Source organism: Myotis nattereri, assembly GCF_964212035.1.
Source record: "Myotis nattereri genome assembly, chromosome: 15".
Lineage (NCBI taxonomy): Eukaryota > Metazoa > Chordata > Mammalia > Chiroptera > Vespertilionidae > Myotis > Myotis nattereri.
Genome location: NC_138090.1, coordinates 37628807 through 37652076, shown reverse-complemented (window position 1 = coordinate 37652076; position 23270 = coordinate 37628807). Strand labels below are relative to the sequence as shown.

Here is a 23270-nt window from a genome sequence, read left to right as displayed (position 1 = left end):
GTGCTTATTTCCAGTGCTTGCAGCCAATTGGCCTAGGGGTAAATCCCTCCCATTGATGTGCCAACAGCAATCAAGGCTCAACTACAACATGAGGGTGTGCACAGCCCACATGGAGAGGGGCACACCTGGAGTGCCCAGCTTGGGTGACAGGAGAGGCTGTGCTACTGAACCCTATAGAGCAGTGGTTCTCAACCTTCCCTAATGCCGTGACCCTTTAATACAGTTCCTCATGTTGTGGTGACCCCCAACCATAAAATTATTTTTGTTGCTACTTCATAACTATAATTTTGCTACTGTAAACAATATGTAATTATATATGTGTTTTCTGATGGTCTTAGGCAACCCCTGTGAAAGGGTCATTTAACCCCCAAAGAGGTCGCAACCCACAGGTTGAGAACCGCTGCTATAGAGTATCTACTACATTAGACCACTCTACCAAGCCCAGGAGACACAACAGCTCTACCTAACACATAGAAACAAACACAGGGAGGCTGCCAAGATGAGGAGTCAAAGAAACATGTCCCAAATGAAAGAATAGAATAGAATTCCAGAAAAAGAACTAAACAAAACGGAGACAAGAAATCTACTAGATATAGAGTTCAAAAAACTGGTTATAAGGATGCTCAATGAACTTAGTGAGAACTTCAAAACTGTAAAAAAGAACCAAACAGAAATGAAGGATACACTAACGGAAATGAATATTTTATGTACAAAACTTTTTAAATTTTGTATTATTTCGAAACTTTGTTTCTTTGGGGTTGGGGCACACTGGCCACCCTGTCTGGCTGTGAGAGCTTGCTACAGTCTGGGCTGGCAGTGTGCTGATCTTTAAGTTTCTTTCCCTACCTAATGCCCTGTTTTTAGTGAGGTTTCTGTGAGGTCTGTGAGGTCTTTAAGGTGCACATCCTGTAGCTTATTGGCTTAAAATGTACTCTCCTTCGGTGTGGTCCTTTTGGGGGCCAATTGGGAGAAAGAGAAACCAATAGTGCAACTGTTTTGGTACTGGAAACTGTGTATCCTTTTAAAATAAAGAACCAGTCCCTCCAAAAAAAAATTTTAAAATGATAAAAATTTGTAACAACATGGACGAATCTAGAGCAGCGGTCGCCAACCTTTCGGATCTCACAGACCACCAGTGGTCTGCGGACCACCTGTTGGTGACTGCTGCTCCAAAGGTTTCCTTAAACCAGTGGTCGCCAACCTTTCGGACCTCACAAACCACCTGATCTAGAGTATTATGCTAAGTGATATAAGTCAGGCAGAGAAAGACAATACAGGTTTCACTTATAGTATATGGACTCTAAAAACAAACAAAGAAAGCAAAAACAGATTCACATAAACAGAGACCAAAGAAATGGTTACCAGAAAGGAGGAGGCAGGAAAATGGTTGAAAAATAGAAAGGGAATACAGTCAACAACATTGTGATAAGTTTACATGGTGACAGATAATTACTAGAATTATGATAAGGTATAAAAATGGTAAGGTAGAAAAATGTTGAGTCACTATATTGTACACATGAAACTAATATAACCAAAAAAATATTGTTTACCAACTATACTTAAGTTTTTAAAAGGCCTAGACCAGGGGTGGGCAACCTTTTTGTGAGTGCGTGCCAAAACCAGCAAAATCTCTGACTCAAAATTTTTCTGCGTGCCAACCCTATATGATGATGAAAAATACATTTATTTTTTAATGTATACATGTACACTGATAGTCCAACAGAAAATTTTATGATTCTGTTTGATATTATCAGTGGGACTTTTGCTGCTGCATCACTGATGACAGAGATTTTACATCAGGTTTATATTTTGTGATTTTCAGAGATATGCACGAGCTACTACTTTCATTCGTCAGGCTACTCCTATTATGAGACTTAACAAAATTCATCACTGAGAAGAAAGATTCGCAAGCATATGTGGATGAAAACATGGAGAGTAATGCTGTTGCAAAGTTTTTTAAACAGAAAAAATTTTCTGGAATGGCATTCTAAGTCCTCACCAGTTCGTTTTCGACACTTCTCTCTGGTACTCCTGTCTCTAATCGCTTTTTTTCAATGTTTTCCAAGTCAACTCTAAGGTCAATAAATTTCTGCTTCCCAATTGAGCTACTCTGAAATTCAATCAACTGCATTTCAAAGTCAGCCATGTCTATCCATGAAAACATTTGTAAGTTTAGTTCCTCCAGTTTTTATGCTGTCTGGAAACCTCATGAATTTTGCTGTCTCTTCCAGTTCTCTGAATTTCGCAAATCTTGAGAAGAATTGCTCAATAGTTGACTCGATGATGTTTAAAAACAGCTTTTGAAGGCTTTGACAGTCTGTTCTGTCATCTTTTGGGAGGTCTTTGATGTGCCTCTTGAGGTTTGGGAAATATCTAAATATCTCACTATCCACATCCCTCTTAAAGACTTCCAGTTTCTTTTCAAAAGCCTTTATGTAACCAAACATAACATCAAATGTCTTGCCAGTTCCTTGTAATTTAACATTTAAGTCATTCAAATGTTCACAAAAATTGTAAATGGAAGATTATAAGAGAGGGTTTCACGTGCCAGCAAAAGTTACTGGCGTGCCATGTTTGGCACGCATGTCACGGGTTGCCCACCCCTGGCCTAGACAGTAGCAATGAGCAATATAAATAAAAAGAACCAGGGCTCTTTTGGAAAAGAGATAATTTCAGGATTCAGTCAAAAATTAAAAGATGAGTTTAAATATTCTGTTATGTCAGAAATTAAGAGAGCTGCCCTAATCGCTTTGGCTCAGTGGATAGAGCATCGGCCTGCGGACTCAAGGGTCCCAGGTTCGATTCTGGTCAAGGGCATGTACATTGGTTGTGGGCACATACCCAGTGGGGAGTGTGCAGGAGGCAGCTGATCGATGCTTCTCTCTCATCGATGTTTCTAACTCTCTATCCCTCTCCCTTCCTCTCTGTAAAAAAGAAAAAGAAAAAAAAAAGAAATCAAGAGAGCTATCAAAAACTATTAGAATCAGGAAGATTCCAAGATAGCTGCAGAGCAGCTGGAAGCTGTGTCCACTTATTCCCTTCCCCAAACAAGATTTGCAGCTAAATTATAGAGCAGTCAACTTAAAAAAACAATTGAAGTATAGCTGATCTGAAATATTCTAACCAAGGAGTATAGAAGAAGCCAGATAGAGACTGGTAAGAGGAGTGGAGACACAGAAATAGAGAGCCCCCTCACACAGGTGCAGAAGCTGTTAAGTTGGGGGGATACCACAGCTGCAAAACTCCCTACCTGCAGATCTCCATGCAACTCAGAGCAAAAATGATGGGAACGGGATGCCACATAGCAATGGACAGTGGGAATCAGTGGAGATTCTGTCTGCCTGGGAGGTTCAAACACTACCATACTGAGGAAGGAACACTCCCAACATTGCAGCACCAGCCTTGGGAGTTCACTCTGGATTCTGATTGCTGGACAGGCCACACTGCTGTACTCAGGTCCTGCAGAGGGGTCTGCTGGCTACACCCAGCAATGACTTCAAGGGTCCCTCTATTCTCTGAAAAGACTTAGGGTACAAGTCAGTGACTATAGTGTGTGGCTTAGGAGAGAGAAATGGTCACTCCTACCTCTAGCACAGAGTCGTCAACCCTCCCGCAAAGCTGCTGCTTAGCCTGCCTCTCCCTTCTGGCTTTGGGGAAATGGGGGAGCTGGACATTCAGCCCTTTCTGCTGAGTTAGGAGCCCAAGAAGAGCTTGTAATTTTGACCCCATCCTGCTGAGAGAGATCAGAGTGCCATGCAAGGCTGATTTTCGGCCCCCTCCTGCTTGGTTTGGTGGCACAAGGGTGATGATGAGCTGTGTAGAGCTGGGATTTTTGGACTGTGTCTCCAGGGGAGGCTTCTGTCAAAAGGCTGATAGGACTTTGATATTCAGCAGAGCTGAAAATTTGCATATTATTACCTGCTGCAGGCTGAACAGCTGAAGGCAATTCCCCTAGCCTGATAATCTTTTACTATTTACCAAACCTTACCTTTGATATGTGTGTTTGCTTTGCTAAAGGGCAAAATGTGTGAATAAAAGCCATGGGTCTGGACATTAAGAGAGCCCACTTCACTAGAGGGTGAGGCCTCCGCCTGGCTTTCCCACATGCCTTCCAAATTTATATATCTTGTCCAGTCTCTTCATTTATGTTGCAGCCCCTTCTCCAGATTCCTGAACCCTTGCTGCGAAAAGATTGCAGCATTTATGGCGCCTCAATGAGGGACATCTGGAAAAGAAGATTATTCGCCTGAGCAAAGAAAGAGGTCCAACGGTAAAGGTGGGGATTACTGGTAAAGGTGGGGATCACCAAAAATTTGGTGGGGAGATTCACTGTGCATAAAGCTTGCACCAAGCTTTGGAATTCTCGATCCAGAGTGGGCAAGGACGTCTTTTTAAAGCCAGGCCATATGGGGAATAATTTGATTAAAAGGCAAAATTATAAAGAAATTAAAATGTCAAAAGGTACTCTCTTAAGTCAGGCTCAAGGGAAACAAGAGGCCTTGTCATATTTAACTATGTGGGGTCTTGTCAAAATTGCAAAAATGCCTAATTTGTATTGGGCATCAAAAGTCTGCAAAAGCTAAAAAAGAGCCAGATCCTCAGCCTCTAGTGTGGAAAGGCTGGGCAGCTAGAGAGGATAGAGCTGTTAGTCCTCTCACTGGGGAACTCTTTAATGCTTTGTCTGAAAATTACCATGACGACTTGGGGCAGGCAGAGTTTAGCTAAATTAAGTTTGAAGGGTAATCATGCTATGGGAGAGAAATTCCCAGGAAAAGAACTTTGATTTATTAAGTCTATATGTTTGTTGATCTTTCCTTTTTATTTGGTTTAATGTGTTTATTGTTAGTTTATTAAGCATGCCTTTAATTTAATTAGGTAAGAAAAGAAACCACCTAGGCAGCCAAGCCATTTACTGAATTTCCCTAGAGCAAACAGGATGTGGGGGTGGGGAGACACGTGGCCAAGGATGTTCTAGGAGACAAAGGGAGGTAGAGATAACAAAAAGAAGTCTCATTTTCCCCATGTTTTTTATTTCCCATTCATCATTTAAAATTTAGCAGAATTCAAGGGAGATGTCTGAGATTTCTGTACTCTGGAGAGAAAAAAGCTGGCTTAAGACGAAAGTGCGCTCTATCTGATCTTGGATGGGTCTTGAGCTGAGCTCAATCTCTTTGCGGACGCTATAGAATAAACCCAAGATGGTTTTTCTCAAAAGAAAAAAGGTAGCAAAAATGACCCAAAGAAAAAATACAGGCTGGGTTTAGGCAACAAGATTAGTGTTTCCATAATAAAGGGTAGTTTTTAAATAATAATGGACCACATTCCAAAGTTAACATTAAGGCCACTGAAAGTCAGTGAGTTATCTCTGTTACAGAATTTGCCAAAGTAAATGCTTTAGATGATAATAGTTGGCTTTAGAATCTCAAAATTGTTGAAACATAGATAAATAAATGTAACTTACATAGATAAACATAGATAAAAAAAATGAAGGATTTGTGGTAAAGCTTTTCAGTAATTATTATAGACTAGAGGCCCAGTACACGAAATTTCTGCACGGGTAGGGTCCCTAGGCCTGGCCGGCAATCAGGGCCGATTGGGGCCTTCTGGCTGCCAGCCAGGGTCTCCCTTCCCCAGCTGCCAGCCAGAGCCTTCCTTCATTCTGTTCTACCCCCTGGTGATCAGCACATGTCATGGAAAGCAACTGGGCTCCCGGTTGAACTCCTGTGGGGACAATTTGCATATTAGGCTTTTATATATATAGATATATTGATAGTGGGGGTCCAGTCGCCTGGGCGGGGGGGTAGGGGGGAAGACTGGCTGTGCTTTCTGATAGAGGAGGGGACTGGTCTCATTTTCTGCAGCAGAAACTTCAGATCTAAGGAAAGAATGTGGCGATTTTACATTTAAGTAGCTACAAGCTTGCTTCCCTGCTTCCCCCTCCTTTCACCAGCCAGAAACATAGTTTTCCAAAGTCTTTGGCAACTTAAAACTTTGGAGTTTACTAAATTAAATAATAAAATTTATTAAATATCTCAGTATTTTGAAATGAAAAAATACTGAAATATTAATCTGAGTTTGCCTCATATGAAAAATCTAGAGGATACAACTGAATCTATTAATTAAATATGTCTTGTATTTTATTTGAAATATATCCTTAAAAATGTAAAATTATTACTAATCTGAGAAATGTTAAGTATTTAACTTACCAACTAAAAATTTAAGGCTTCTAAGAGTTTAAAGTTCAAAATAAGTTAGGAGAAATTATATGGTTGTGATAACAAAATACATAAAGTACAGAAATTTATTTTTGAGAAAATAATTCTTGTATTTTCTCTGGAGAAATTAGTAGTTCAAAATGAAAGGACAGAGCAGGACTGATGGCTGTGTCCTTAACCCCTCTTCCAAGAAAAAGCCGAAGGGTGTATCAGTTACTCAGCCTGCCCTTATCTCGGCCAATGGGAAAGCGGGGGAAACTAGCCCAAGGCCAAAAGTATGCTGGCCACCCCCCTGTCTTTGTGTAACCAGACCCTAGCTGCACCCTGCCCCAACCCCCGACACCAAGCAATATAAATTCTTTGTTCCCTTGGGACTGGGGGCTCTCTCTTGCACCCAGTAAAGGAGGCAAGGGGGGGACCAAGTGAGCTTGTATAAGAGACCCTCTGCTTTTGCATCGGACTGGCTAGTTCCCTGGTGTGGTTTCCTTGGGGATCTTGAAATCTGGGCATAACAAAAATATATTGTAGCCCTTATGTGTACTATGTGTGGTAAAATTTCAACCTAGAGTATAATATTTTATATGGTCTATTTAAAGAAAGAGGATTAATTCTATGGTATGAACCAAAATTTTTAAAATAAAAACCAGTTTAAATTTAATTGATATCTTTTAGAATAATTATAAAAAGTATATAATATAATCTTAGGGTTATATATGTTTGATGGTCTTTCCAAGATAAATTTCAAGACTTTAACCAAGAGATGACTTTGGGACATTCCAAAGGCCCTGGAATGACTCAAGGATTTATTCTCTCCTCTTAAAAGAAATATATTTGAACTAAATTAGGCCAATTTAATATACTTGAAATCACGTGGAAAGCTTATCAAATAAAAATTAATAACAATATTTTATTTATGTACAGATATTTTAAATGTTATAAAGGTTTCAACCTCTAAGGGAGGGCAAAGACAAAGTTGCTGAATATTTCTTAAGCAGAATCAGATTATTCAGCAGCAGAATTTTAAAGCCTTCAGGCAGCCTGCATTTCAAATAGGCTGGGATAGGACGGCATCTATGCTTCATGAGTCAAATGTATAGGTTTGCTTGCTTTGCTTTTTCAATAAAGATGACTACTGTAAGTACTTAAATAAATTAGCTTTTCACAATATAATCAAGGTATCATATAATTTCAGTTATATGAGAAGCCAATGTTTTTATAAGCAATTGGCTTTAATGATGGCCAATGTAAAAATTTGTATATGTATGCAAATGAGCACTAGCCAAAAAGAATGCTGTTTAAAAGTAAGTTTTAAGCTTAGTAAAAATGAGAAATTTTAAAATCTCTTTCACTACTATTTACACGTAAACTGAAGGTTATTATTCAAGCATTAAATCTGATCATTAATGAGTCACTACTATTTACATGTAAACTTAAGGTTATTATTCAAGCATTAAATCTGATCATTAATGAGTCACCATAAGTAAAAAGGGAGTCACTTAAAATGTAGGCATGGCAGTATGAGCCAGCATCAGAAAAGCAATTAAGTGTGTTGCTCTGCTTAAAGGAAAGAAAAAAGTATATCCTATCTAATAAAAGAGAAACATGGTAATTGGCGTACAACCGCTACCCTTCCCATTGGCTAATCAGGGTGATATGCAAAGTAACTGCCAGCCAAGATGGCGGCTGGCAGCCAGGCAGTTTAAACTGAACATGAGGCTTGATTGCTTCAGTGATGGAGGACTCCAACGTTCCCTGCCTGCCTTGCCAGCCTCTGAGCCTGCAGTTTGAAAATTGTAACAAATATAGAATCTAAACAAAACCCGAGAAACCTGCTTTCAGTGAGCAGGGATCTCAGAGCTGGAGTTGATACAGAGTTTCTTTTATAGAACCAAAACAAACCAGATACCTACTTTCAGCAGCTGAAGCCTCAGAGCTGGAGCCAAGCCTCAGACCTAAAGCTGGCCCAGAATAAAAAAGAAAAAAGGAGCGGTTGGGAGCTTCAGTCCCAGCCTGAAAACAGCCCTCAGCCCCTCACCCAGACTGGCCAGGCACCCCAGTGGAGACCCCCACCCTGAAGGGGGTGTGACCACCTGAAAACAGCCATCATTCCCTCATCCAGGCTGGCCAGGCACCCCAGTGGGGACCCCCACCCTGATCCAGGACACCCTTCAGGGCAAACCAGCCAGTCCCCACCCATGCAACACGCCTCTAGTCTATATAGTAAAAGGGTAATATGCCTCCCAGCACCGGGATCAGTGGAGCCGCGAGGCCTCCCAGCACCGGGATCAGCGTGACAGCGGGCAGTGCCCAAACCCCCTGATCACCCTGCGGCTCTGTGTGTGACAGGAGGCAGGGCCACAACCTCCCTATCAGCCCTGCTCTGTTCCTGACAGGGGAAAGCGCCCCAACCCCCTGATCAGCCCTGCTCTGTGCCTGATAGGGGGGAGCTCCCCAACCCCCTGATCGTCCTGAGGCTCTGTGTGTGACAGGGTGGGGCGCCCCAACCTCCGCACCCCATAGGCCCTACTCTGTGTGTGACGGGGTAGAGCCATAACCTCCCCATTGCCCTGGCCTGAGTGTGAGAGTGGCGGCGCCCCAACCCCCAGATTGGCCCTGCTCTGTGGGTGATAGAGGGCGGCGCCCTAACCCCCCCACCCCATGGGCCCTGCTCTGTGTGTGATGAGGTAGAGCCATAACCTCCCCATCGGCCCTGCCCTGAGTGTGACAGCTGATGCTCTGTGGGTGATAGAGGGTGGCCCTGCTCTGTGGGTGATAGAGGGCGGCGCCCCAACCCCCTGATCCGCCCTGCTCTGTGCATGACAGGGGGGAGCTCCCCAACCCCCTGATCGTCCCTGCTCTGTGAGTGACAGGGGGCAGCGCCCCAATTCCCTGATCGGCCCTGCTCTGTGCGTGACGGGGGGGTGGCACCTCAACCTCCCCATCGACCCTGCCTTGAGTGTGACAGGGGGCGGTGCCCCAACCCCCCAATCGGCCCTACCCTGAGCGTGACTGAGGGTGGCATCACAACCTCCCAATCCACCCTGCTCTGTGCATGACAGGGGGCAGTGCCCCAACTCCCCAATCGGCCCTGCTCTGAGCCCGACCAGGGGCTGCACCTAGGGATTAGGCCTGCCCTTTGCCACCCGGGAGCAGGCCTAAGCCAGCAGGTCGTTATCTCCCGAGGGGTCCCAGACTGCGAGAGGGCACAGGCCAGGCTGAGGGACACCCCCTCCCCCCCGAGTGCACAAATTTTTGTGCACTGGGCCTCCAGTATATATATAAAAAAAGAAACTCCCTAAATGTGGCTTAGAAATTACTCTAGGAGGAAATAAAGGGAGATTTCCTTCAAATATTTAGAAACGGTAATTAAAAGTTAATTTATTAGGCCTCAAAAAGAAAGGTAAGTAATTTGCATTTTGCCTCCCTAAACAAAGCTTATGTGGATATACTCAGACTGATAGCAGAAATCCAATTAGTGTCATTTACTGTCAACACCCAAGGACAAATTAAGTTAGAAAATAAGCTTTATTTCAGATTGATTTAAATTGGCAAACCAAAGTAAGTGAATATTCAGGGAAACTTAGTTATACTAGGGAGGAAGTTATTCCTGGAGCATTAACTATTTTTTACTGATGGTTCATCTCATAGTAAAGCTACTTATCATGCAATGAATTCAGACCAGTCATACTTCTATACTAAGAATTAAATTAAAAGCTATCATGGCTGCATTGCAGGATTTCCAACAACCTCTTAATATTATTTAAAACAAAAAAGGGGGGATAGTACAGTAATCTCTTCCAAGTAAATTACATCAAGCCTTAATTACTTTAAAATTTTTTTCACTTGTAATGCTGATGTCAAGACACCCATGAAATTATACTGTTGTCAGAATAAGCCAAAGGAAAATAGTTTGGCAAAATGAAAAGATTCTGAGAGTCTAGTTCAGGGGTGGGCAAACTTTTTGACTCAAGGGCCACAATGGGTTCTTAAACTGGACCGGAGGGCCGGAACAAAAGCATGGATGGAAAGTTTGTGTGAACTAATATAAATTCAAAGTAAACATCATTACATACAAGGGTACGGTCTTTTTTTTTTTTAGTTTTATTCATTTCAAACGGGCCGTAGTTTGCCCACCCCTGGTCTAGTTTATAGAAAGGTCCCTTTATTAACCTTTGGTCAAGAATATGCTTGTATATTTCCAGAAAAATCCTCCAAGCTCATGTGGATTCCTGCAACAATGGATCCGAGAGAGGAACTAACCACACTACTCCAGCCCCAGATAGCAGTAGACTCAAGAGCAGGCTGACGAGACAGGAGAAACAATCCAGAGATGGGGGATGGTAAAAATGCCTTGCCACACTAGCAGTCATCAGCTGTAAATCGGTGCAGGTTGCCCTGAACCAAGCCAAAGAAGGTCGGACCTGCATTGCCATTGCTCACCATTTGTCCACCACCCAGAACTGGAATATCATTGCTGTCATGTCACAGGGACAGTAATTGAGAAGAGAACCCATGAAAAACTGTTGGACAATGATTGGAAAGAGGACTCAAAGAACTGTTGGCCCACAACAGAGAATACTGCAAACTGGTTCGTTAGATGCTTGACAACAATTTTAAAGGACATGAAAGAACTCAATCCTTTTCATTGAATCTAAAATCTTAAAAGGACCCAAGCTCTGCAAATGCCATACATTCTTGTTACATTTATTAAAAATAAAAAGGGGGATATACTGGGGGCAAAGACCAGCAGGTCATAATAAATGCGAAAAGTCTTCAAAAGGCTGATAGGGCTTTGATATTCAGCAGGGCTAAAAATCTGCATATTATTATCTGCTGCTGACTGAGCATCTGAAGGCAATTCCCCTAACCTGATAATCTTTTACTGTTTACCAAACCTTACCTTTGATATGTGTGTTTGCTTTGCTCAAGGGCAAAATGTGTGAATAAAAAGCTGTGGGTCTGGACAATCAGAAAGCCCACTTCACTAGAGGGTGAGGCCTCTGCCTGGCTTTCCCACATGCCTTCCAAATTTATATATCTTGTCTAGTCTCTTCATTTATGTCATAGCCCCTTCTCCAAATTCCTGAACCCTTGCTGCGAAAAGACTGCAGCATCAGAGAGTCCTTTCACAGATCTGCCTCCAACTTCTAAGCTTAAAGACAATCCTTTTACACTGATGTACCTCTCCCACACACACTCAGATCCAGTAGACACCGACACAAACAGTGAAAAGCATGGTAACAACAGACAGCCCAAGGCCAGCTACATACAGACATCTGACAGCAACCTGCACTTGAACATGGTGATTGAGGTTTATCCCTATAGTCACCCAGCCTGAAGGGTTAACTGCAGGCAAAAAAGGACCAACTACAACAGGGGGTGCACATAACCTGTAAGAGACATTCCTGGAGCACAGAGCTCAGGTGATTGGAAAGACTGTGCCACTGAGCCCAACAAGATTTCTTGAAACTGCACTTTTCCAACACTTACACACATGGTCAGGGTTGAGCCTTACAGTCAGTCAGCCTGAGGGTACTACCCAAGAATGGGCAAACAGAAAAAAAGACCCAGTTACAACAGGATGCACATAACCCACACAAGGTACATTCTTAGAGCACCCAGCTCAGGAGATCAAGGTGACTGCACCACTGCATCCCACAGGACACCTACTACATCTGGCCAACCTGAACACTATGAGTCATAGCAGATCTATCTAATACATAGGGGGAAAAACAAAAACACAGAGACCAAAATGGGGAGAAAAAGAAGCAAGACCCAAATGAAAGAATAGAAGAGCTATCCCCCAAAAAAGAGCTAAATGATATGGAGGCAAGCAAATTATCAGATAGAGAGCGAAAAGTACGTTATAAGGTAGTTCAAGGAACTTACTGAGAACTACAATAGCATGAAAAAGAACATAGAAACCATGGAAAATAACCATGAAGAATGAAGAATGGGATCAAGACTACATATACTACAAGGAATAAAAAGTAGGTTAGATGAAGTAGTGGATCAAATCAGCAATATGGAAGACTAGGAAGAAAAAATACTCAATAAGAGCAGAAAAAAAATTTAGAAGCTTGAGGATAGCTTAAGGATACTTTGGAACAACATGAAACATAAAAACATCACACCATAGGGGTACCGGAAGGATAAGGAAGTGAGTGAGGGGTCAGCCTGTGGACTGAAGAGTCCCAGGTTCAATTCTGGTCAAGTGCACATATCTTGGTTGCAGGTTCAATCTCCAGTCTTGGTCAGGGTGTGTGTGGGAGGCAACCAATCTCTCGGTCTCTCCCCCTCCCTTCCACTCTCTCTAAAAATCAATGGAAAAAATATCTTCAGGTGAGGATTAAAAAAAGAAGAAAGTGAGCAAGGGATAGAGAACCTGTTTGAAGAAATAATGACAGAAAACTTCCCTAACCTGGTGAAGGAAAAAATTCACAAAAGTTCAGGAAGCACAGAGAATCCCAATCAACATGAACCCAAAGAGACACACACCAAGACAAATCATAATTAAATAGAAAAAGATTAAAGACAAAGAGAGAATCTTAAAGAGAGACAGTCAGTTACTTACAAGGAAGTTCCAATAAGGCTGTCAGCTGATTTCTCAACAGAAACACTTCGGGCCAGGAGGGATTATCATAAAATATTCAAAGCAATAAATGACTACTCTATCCGGCTAGGCTATCATTTAAATGGAAGGATAAATAAAGAGCTTCTCAGACTGCACAAGGCTAAAGGAGTTCATTACCACCCAACCATCACTGCAAGAAATGTTAAAGGTTCAAACCAGTTGCTTTAAAAAAAAAAAAAAGAAATAGAGAAACATAGGTATAAAGAAAAAATTACAATAAATAAGTACCTATCAATAATGACCTCAAATGTAAATGGACCAAATGCTCCATTCAAAAGACTTAAGGTATTTGAATGGATAAAAAACATAACCCATTTATATGACCTATATCTATGAGAGACTCATCTCAGAACAAAAGATTCACACAGGCTGAAAGTGAATGGATGGAGAAAATATACCATGCAAATAGAAATGAAATAAAAGCTGTGGCAGCAATACTTATACTTCAAAACACAGGCCATAACAAGAGACAAAGAATACAGGTAACACTAAAGGGATTGACTCAACAAGAGGATCTAACCCTTATAAGCATATATTCACCAAATATAGGAACACGTAAATATATAAAATAATTTTTGATGGACATTAATAGAGAGATCAACAGCAATATAGTCCTATTATGAGAATTTAATACCCCTGTCTTCACAGGATAGATCTTGCTGAAAAAAATAATAATAAAGTCAACAATGAAACAGTGACCTTAAATGACACCCTAAATCAGATGGATATAATTGATATTTACATAACATTTAATCCCAAAGAAGCAGAATACATATTCTTCTCAAGTGTGCAATGACATCCTCAAAGATAGACCACATGTTAGGGCACAAAATAAGTCTTAACAAATTCAAGGAGCTTTGAATCATGTCAAGCATTCTCCTGGATCATAATGACATAAAACTAGAAATCAACTATAATAATAATAAAAACACTCAAAAAACACACACATGGAGGTTAAACAATAAATGGGTTACCAATGAAATCAAAGAAGAAATAAAAAAGTACCTGGAAACAAATTAAAGTGAACACTCAACAACCCATAATCAATGGGACACCATGAAAGTAGTCCTGAGAAGAAAGTTCATAGCATTACAGAACTACCTCAATAGGCAAAAAACAAACAAACAAACAAACAAACAAACACCCAAAACCTCAAATAAACAATCTAACACTGTACCTAAAAGAACAGCAAGAAAAGCCCAGAATAAGTAAAGGGGGGAAGAAGGGAATAATAAACTTAAAAGAATAAATAAATGACATAGAAACTAAAAAAAAAACAACCCCAATATTAAAGATCAATGAGACCAAGAGCTGGTTTTTTGAAAACATAAACAAGATTGATGAATCTTTAACCAGACTTATCTAGAAAAAAAAGAGAGTGAACCCAAATAAAGGAAATCGGAAATGAAAAAGAAGAAGTAACAACTGACATCACAGAAATACAAAGGATTGTAATAATATCTATGAACAATTAAACTACAGTCATACCTTGGTTCTCAAATGTCTCCATCTTGAACAAGTCACTTCTCAACCTGACAACCTGTATGATCAGCCACATGTCTCTCAGGTTCAAAGGAGAGAATGAGTCCACTGTTCACATTTCAAGAAATTGTGCTGTGAATATTTTTGTGATTTTTTTGCTTTTGTTGCTGCTTATTATTATTATTATTATTGTTATTAAATTTTCATTTTTACCGTGCATTTCATTTCCTTTATGTTACATTTTCATTTACATTCCATGTTCTTTTTTTGTTTTTAAGGTGTTTACTTATAGATTACACAGTACATTAGTTATGTACTGTGTATAAGAAAGTTTAACCCTAGCCAATTTGGCTCAGTGCATAGAGTGTCGGCCTGCAGATTGAAGGATTCCAGGTTTGATTCGGGTCAAGGGCATGTACCTTGGTTGCAACCAATTGATGTATCTCTCTCACATCAATGTTTCTCTCTCTCTCTGTCTCTCCCCCTCCCTTCCACTCTCTCTAGAAATCAATGGAAAAATATCCTCGGGTGAGAATTAAAAAAAAAAAAAAAAAGGTTAAAACGGAATTACCGGGGGTCTGGAACAAATTAATTCAATTTACATTATTTCTAATGGGAGAAACTGCTTTGGTTTTCAAACAGCCTTTTGGAACAAACTGAGTTTGAGAACTGAGGTTCCACTGCATATGCCAACAAATTGTACAGCTTGGGTGAAATGAACAAATGCCTAGAAACGTACACACACTTTTCCAAAATTGAATCAGAAAAAGTCAGAAAACCTGAATAGACTGATAACAACTAATGCTATCAAAGCGGTAATAAAAAACAAAAAAAAACAAAAACAAAAAAACTTAGAGCAAACAAAAATCCTGGACCAGATGGCTTCACAAGTGAGTTTTACCAAACATTCAATGAAGAACTAATACCTATCCCCCTCAAACTATTCTATAAAATTCAAGAGGGACGATGACTGACAAGCTCTTTTTATTAAGCCAGCATTATCGCAGGTCCATAACTAGATAAGGACACTACAAACAATAACAATTATAAGCCAATATCCATTATGAACATAGATGCTAAAATCTTTAACAACATATTAACAATATATTAAAAATATCATACACCATGACCAAATGGGATCTATTCTGGAGTTTCAAGGCTGGCTCAATATTCCAAGTCAATAAATGTGATACATTACATAAATAAAATGAAAGATAAAAATCACATGGTCATATCAATAGATGCAGAAAAAGCATTCAATAAAATCCAGCAAGCATTTATAATAAACACTTTCAGAAAAATAGAGAAATAGGAATAAAGAAATTATATCTTAACAAATAAGGTATATTAAAAAGCATAAAATGAATAGATTAATATAAGGAGTTCTGAAATCTTTATGGTGTTGAGTCTTGCTTTCTTAGAACACAGAATGACTTTCTATTTACTCAAATCAATGTTTGTGTCCTTCAGGAATATTTCTTATATATCATGCATAATTCTTATTCAGATTATTCCTAGGTGTCCTCTATTACTTTAAATGGGGTCTTTTCCTGGACCCCACCAGAGCTCCTGCTACCAGCAATGGAAATTGTTGCAGAAAAGGTTTACTGAAGATCAAATAACAACAGATCCCAACACAGCAGCAGTATAGGTGGAAGCTACACTCACCTGCTCTCAGCCCCAAACCTGATTTATGGCTAAATTATGGAGCAATCAACCTAAATAAAGAAGGCTAGCTGAATTGAATACTATAACCAAAGAATCACAGCAGAAGCCACATAAAGATGGTAAAAAGGGCAGAGATACAGAAAGGGCTAGCCCCCAAAACCAGGTGCAGTGGCTGAGAAGCCGGAGGGATATTGTGGCTACAAAACTCCATTTCCCCAGGAGTGTAGGGTTTCAACCCAGAACAACAGAGATAGGAAGAAGAGCCCACATCATGTGGTGGTGGAGTCAGTGCAGATACAGGCCACTTGGGAGACTTGGACCTCACTCTTCCATTATGATAAAAACTTTCAATAAAGTGGAAATAGAGACTTCATACCTCAGCATAATAAAGGCCATATATGACAAACATCGTACTCAGTGGCAAAAACCAAAAGCATTTTCCTGAAGATCAGGAACAAGACAGAGATGTTTACTTTCACCACTTTTATTCAACACTAGAAGCATGGTGCAAGAAATTCGTGTATGGGTGCGGTTCCTAGGCCTGGCCAGCGATCGAAGTGTGAACATCTTGCGTAGAAGGGTAGGTCCCAGCTGACCTCTGGGTGCCCCCCGTGCACCACCCTCCAACTAAGTCATCAGGCCCCACCTGGTTCCCTCAGTGCCTGGAAGGCAGGTGGTGGCCCCGCTCCCCACCGTTGGTCACTGTCTGCGGGACGATTGGGCCCCGCTCACAACTTCCTTGGCCTGGTGCCACCTGCTCACCTGCTCCACCATCCCGCCATGGTCCTGCTCTCATCAGGGCCCATTGGGGCCGGCAGTGCCTCCACTGCTGCCTGCTGCCAGCACTGCATTGCCGACGCCCACCATGTTCTGCATAGCCCCCTGATGGTCAGCACATGTCATAGCCAGTGGTCAAACACCCAATCAAGGGAACAATTTGTATATTAGGCTTTTATTATATAGGATAGCACTGGAAGTCCTAGGCACAATGATCAATCAGGAAGAAATAAAAGGCATCCAAATTGAAAGAAGAAAGTAAAACTGTTATTATTTGCAGATGACACGATATTGTACATAGAAAACCTTAAGAACCCAACAAAAAAACTACTAGATCTAATAAATGAATTCAGCAAATAGCAGAACATAAAATTAAAATATAGAAATCGATGGCATTTTTATACACTAAGAATGAACTATCAGAAAGAGGAACTTAAAAAAAATCCCAGTAACAATTGCAACAACAAAAATTTAGGTACCTAGGAATAAACTTAACCAAGGAGGTAAAAGATCTGTACTTGGAAAACTATAGGACATTGAAAAAAAAAATAAAGGCAGATATAAACAAGTGGAAGCATATACTATGTTTGTGGATTGGGAGAACTGACATCATTAAAATGTCCATATTAACCAAAGCAATCTATAGATTCAACACAATACCTATTTTTTTAAAAAATGACATATTTCAAAGATCTAGAATATTCCAAAAATGTATATGGAACCAAAAAAAGACCCCAAATAGCCTCATCAATCTTGAGAAAGAAGAACAAAGTTGCAGGAATAATAATAACTGATATCAAACCATAATATCAAGTCACCGTAATCAAAAGACCTTGGAATAACAAAAGAATTATTGGGAAAAAAGAACAAAGTTGTAGGTATCATGCTACCTGGTATCAAATTATACTACAAGGCGATAGTAATCAAAACAGCATGGTACTGTCATAAAAACAGAAAACATAGATGAATGAAACAGAATAGATGGCCTAGAAAAAAACCCATGCCTATATAGTCAATCTATCATGAAGAAGGCAAGAATATGCAATAGGATAAAGCCAGTTTCTTCCGTAAATTGTGTTGGGAGAAATTGTACAAATACAAGCAAAATAAATAAATAAATAAAACTAAACTCAAAATGACTTAAAGAATTAAATGTAAGATAGAAACTTGTAAAACTCCTAGAAGAAAAAAATAGGAAGCAAACTCTGATATTGTTTTTTTAAATAATTCTTTATTGTTGAACATATTACATATGTCCCCTTTTTCCCTCCATTGACATCCTCCAGCCCAAGCCTGTCCCAACCCAAGGCCTTCAGCACCCTATTGTTTGTGTCCAGGGGTTATGCATATATGCATACAAGGTCTTTGATTGATTACCTCCCACCCACCCTCCCCCACCTTCCCTCTGAGATTCTGCCCTCTCTTCCATCCTTCAAGTCTCTGGATCCACTCCGTTCATTAGTGTATTTTGTTACTTAGATTCCACATATGAGTGTAATTAAGTGATACCTGTCTTTCTCTGACTGAGTTATATCACTTAGCATGATACTCCCCAGATCTCACCATGCTGTCTCAAAGGGTAAGAGATTCTTCTTTTTGACTGATGCATAGTATTTCATGGTATAAATGTACCACAGCTTTTTTATCCACTCATCTACCGATGGGTACTTGGGCTGTTTCCAGATCATGGCTATTGTAAGTAATTCTGCAATGAACATAGAGGTGCATAAATTCTTTTTTATTGGTGCTTCAGGTTTCCTCGGCTATATTCCTAGAAGTGGGATCACTGGGTCAAATGGCAGGTCCATATTTAATTTAATAAGGAAACTCCATACTGTTTTCCATAATGGTTGCACCAGTCTGCATCCCACCAGCAGTGTACTGGGGTTCCCTTTTCTCCACATCCTCACCAGCAGTTGTCATTTACTGATTTGTGGATAGTCATTTTGATCTGCATCTCTCGGATAATTAGTGACTTTGAGCATTTTTTCACATGTTTCTTGGCCATATGTATGTCCTCTTTGGAAAAGTGTCTATTTAGGTCCTTTGCCCATTTTTTAATTGGATTGTTTGTCTTCCTTTTGTTAAGTTATATGAGTTCACTATATATTTTGGATATTAACCCTTTATCAGATGTATCATTGCCAAATATGTTCTCCCATCCAGTGGGCTCTCTCTTCGTTTTGTTGATGGTTTCTTTTGCTGTGCAGAAGTTATTTATTTTGATGTAGTCCCATTTGTTTATTTTCTCCTTAGTTTCCTTTGCTTTAGGAGATGTATCTATAAACATATTGCTATGCGAGATGTCTGAGATTTTGCTGACTATGGTTTCTTCTAGGATTTTTATGGTTTGACGACTTACATTTAAATCTTTTATCCATTTTGAGTTTATTCTTGTGTATAGTGCAAGTTGGTGGTCTAGTTTCATTTTTTTTTTTGCATGTATTTGTTCAATTTTCCCAACATCATTTATTGAAGAAATTCTCTTGACTCCATTGTATGCTCTTGCTTCCTTTGTCAAATATTAATTGAGCATAATGGCTTGGGTTGATTTCTGGGCTCTCTGTTCTGTTCCATTGATCTATCTATATGCCTGTTCTTGTACCAGGCTGTTTTAATTATGGTGGCTTTGTAGTATAACTTAAAATCTGGTATTGTGATTGCTCCAATTTTATTTTTTCTTTCTCAAAATTGCTGCAGCTATTAGGGGTCTTTTTTTATTCCATTTAATTTTTGGAGTATTTGTTCTAGCTCTGTGAAATATGCGATTGGTATTTTAATAGAGAGTGCCTTGGGTAGTATGGACATTTTAATTATGATGATTCTATCAATCAATTAATATGATATATTCTTCCACTTGTTTATATCTTCTTCTATCTCTTTTCTTTCAATATCCTGTAGTTTTCTGAGTACCAGTCTTTTGCCTCCTTGATTAAGTTTATTCCTAAGTATCTTAATTTTTTTGTTGCATTGTAAATGGGATTGTTTAGTTTCTCTTTCTGAGAATTCCTTATTGGTGTATAAAAAAGCCATCAATTTTTGGGTGTTGGTTTTGTATCCTGCTATATTGCCAAATTCATTTATTAAATCTAGTTTTTTGGTGGAGTCTTTATGGGTTTTCTATGTACAATATCATGTCACCTGTGAATAACAAGAGTTTTACTTACTCCTTTCCAATTTGGATGCCATTTATTTCTTCTTCTTTTCTGATCACTATGGCTAGGACTTCCAGTACTATGTTGCATAAGAGTGGTGAAAGCGGACATCCCTTTCTTGGTTCCTGTTCTTAGGTAAAATGCTTTTAGTTTTTGCCCACTGAGTATGATGTGGGTTATAGGTTTGTTGTATATGGCTTTTATCATGTTGAGATATCTCCCTCTGTTGCCACTTTGCTGAGAGTTTTTATCAAAAATGGGTGTTGAATTTTGTCAAATGCTTTTTCCGTGTGTTTATATGATCACGTGATTTTTGTCTCTCAATTTGTTTATGTGATGAATCACATTTATTGATTTGCTCCCAATATTGTACCAGCGTTGCATCCCTGCAATAAATTCCACTTGGTCATCGTGTATAATCTTTTTAATATATTGCTGAGTCGGATTTGCTAATATTTTGTTGAGGATTTAGCATCTATGTTCATTAGGGATACTGGCTTATAATTCTCTTTCTCTGTAGTGTCTTTATCTGGTTTTGGAATTAGGATAATGCTGGCTTCATAAAAAGAGTTTGGAACTGTTTCTTCCTCTTGTATTTTCTGAAATAGCTTGAGGAGTGTATGTGTTAGTTCTTCTTTGAATGTTTGGTAAAACTCCCCTGTGAAGTCTGGTCTCAGCTTTTGTTTGCTGAGAGGTTTTTTTATATTATTATTACTGCTTAATTTTCATCAGTTGTTATTGGTCTATTCAGGTTTTCTGATTCTTCTTGATTTGGTTTTGGGAGATTATATTTTTCTAGAAATTTGTTCATTTAATCCACATTGTCCAGCTTTTGGCGTATAGCTGTTCATAGTATATTCTTACAATCCTTTGTATTTCTGTGATGTCAGTGGTTACTTCTCCACTTTTGTTTCTGATTTTATTTAATTTGGGTCCTCTTTCTTTGTTTCTTGACGAGTCTTGCTAATGGTTTATCAATTTTGTTTCCTTTCAAAGAACTAGCTCTTGGTTTCATTGATTTTTTTTGTATTGTTTAGTTAGTCCCTATGTTAGTTCTGCTCTTATCTTTATTACTAGTGGCCCGGTGCATGGAATTTGTGCACATTAAAAGGGAATTAATTAGAAGAAATATTTTAATATTGCTATCTGCCCTTTCTCTACAATAGAAGTGTCTGGCTGGCCCTACCTCCATTGGGCGACACCAAGACCTGGCCGGCCCCACCCCTGTCAAGCCCTGCTGGGCAGGGGACACAGCCTCACGTCCCGGCGCCAGGGCGGGAGGTGTGACCTCAGGTCCCCTGGCCACGGTGCCAGGGCGGAGGCTACAGACTCAGGTCCCCCAGCCCGGGCCCGCACCACGCAGCCTCACCCAGACTCACTGCACTGCGAAACCCCAGACCCACCACGCCGTGGGACCCATCAATGCACCTCCTGGTGACTGGTCATTTGGTCATTACGGATGAAAATAAAGTCATGCATTTAAGCATGCACATTCATTTTCAGTGCCTGATTTGTCTACGTTCTCTAAATTGCAAAATAAATAAGATCTTCAGCCAGATAGCATCATAATGCCAAGTTCTTTATATAATGACACATACCATTCTCTCCACTCAGTATGCTCCATTTGAATGGATTAAATGTATGTGACTCATATGAAAGGCATTGCTGCTTGCTCTTAATAGAGGAAGTATTAGCTCATTACCTAACACCATAAAGTGGTTTAAATGGCATATACTGACTTGAAAAACAGAAAGAAAAATAACAACAAAAAACAAACAACGTTCAGTGCTGTGGACGGCAGAATCCTCTCCCTTTCCCTTTGTTTCTTTCTTCTTTTCCCATAAACCTATTTGTGCTCTGCCTCAAAATCAACACAGAAGACAAAATCAGATGCTGTAATCTGCATTTTATAGTGCCATTTGAGTAAAAAGAGGTGTTTTTCAACCTTCACTGTTTTTTTTTGTTTTCTTTTGTTTTGTTTTGTTTTGTTTTTTTGTTTTTTTTATCAATGCAGCTCAAACTTGCTCCCAAGGTTCCAGGAGCCAGGCCAACATGGCTGTGCGAACATACCTTTGCTGGGTGCTGTCAGGCTTCAGGGCTGGGGCAGGGAACACACCAGGTGTTGCTGGAAATGAATCAGCTCTCCTCTCTACATAGCAGAAGTCTTTTCATTATAAAACGCAAAGCAGCAGCCATTTTCCATAACCCCCATCCCCAGCCCTCCTCTCCCGGGGCGTAAGAAGGGGCTGGGAGGATATTTACTCTTGACTCTTTGATTTCTCTTATTTAACTGAGCCCAGTGACAGCTGCTTCTCTGAGCACAATGCCAGCTGGCTCAGGGATAGCTGCACCTGGAAGACAAGTGGCAGAGCTGACCAGGGTCTTTGACCAAGCCTAAGCGTGTGGGTCACAGCAATCTCAGCAGGCAGGCAGCTCCCAAAGACTCTAGGCCTCTCCCAGCTCTGCACCCCAGCTCCCTGCTCTCCCCCTTTCACCCACAGGTGCCATTGGTGTGGTGTGCCCCAAGGCTTGGTGTGCAGATGCCAGGGTTGCCGGTTCAAGACGCTTCGCCTCCTCCTGGCACTTTAAGCCATAAACACGGAAGGGACCTTTCCACTCGGTTTTGGTCTTTGGACACTGCTGAGGTTTTCTGAACTCTCTAGGCCAGGGACAGCCAGGGCCTTTGCCTCTGACCAATGCCATGCCTGCAGCCTGCCTGGGGTACCCCCAGCCCTGTGAAAGCGTGGCTGGCCTGTGTGAGGGGCCATGGGGGAGTAGGGGGGTTGGCAGGCCACCCCACCCTCAATTGGGGTGGGAGAGGCTGATCAGAGGTGGGACTGGGGGAGGGGCTGGGCAGGGCAGCCATTGTGTGATGGCGTTATGGCATGAGGGTCAATTTGCATATTACATCTTTATTATATAGGATTTCCTTCCTTCTACTCATTCTAGGCTCTCCTTGTTGTTCTCTTTTAGTTCTTTACCTAACACCTTGTAGGGTTAAATAGTTTATTGCTGATTTTTCTTGTTTTTTTGAGGTATGCCTGTAGTGCTATGAACTTCCTTGATATTGTTTTTAACAACATATTTTTGTATGTCTCCTCAGGAAAGGAAAACAAAAAAAAAAAAGAGATTACATCAAACTAAAAGTTTTTTTAAAAATGTATTTTTATTGATTTCAGAGAAGATGGGAGAGGGATAGAGAGATAGAAACATCAATGATGAGAAAGAATCCTTGATTGGCTGCCTCCTGCACACCCCCTACTGGGGATTAATCCCATAACCCAGGCAGGTGCCCTTGACTGGAATCAAACTTGGGACCCTACAGTCCGAAGGCCGACA

General features: G+C 40.4%; 1 protein-coding gene across 1 annotated transcript in view; it reads right to left on the bottom strand.

The window, feature by feature from the left end:
- The window catches only part of LOC308531457 (uncharacterized protein), a gene marked incomplete at its 3' end in the record, with an annotated part of 60527 nt that overhangs the window by 13979 nt on the left and 23278 nt on the right, over positions 1 to 23270 (bottom strand). The window lies entirely within an intron of this gene.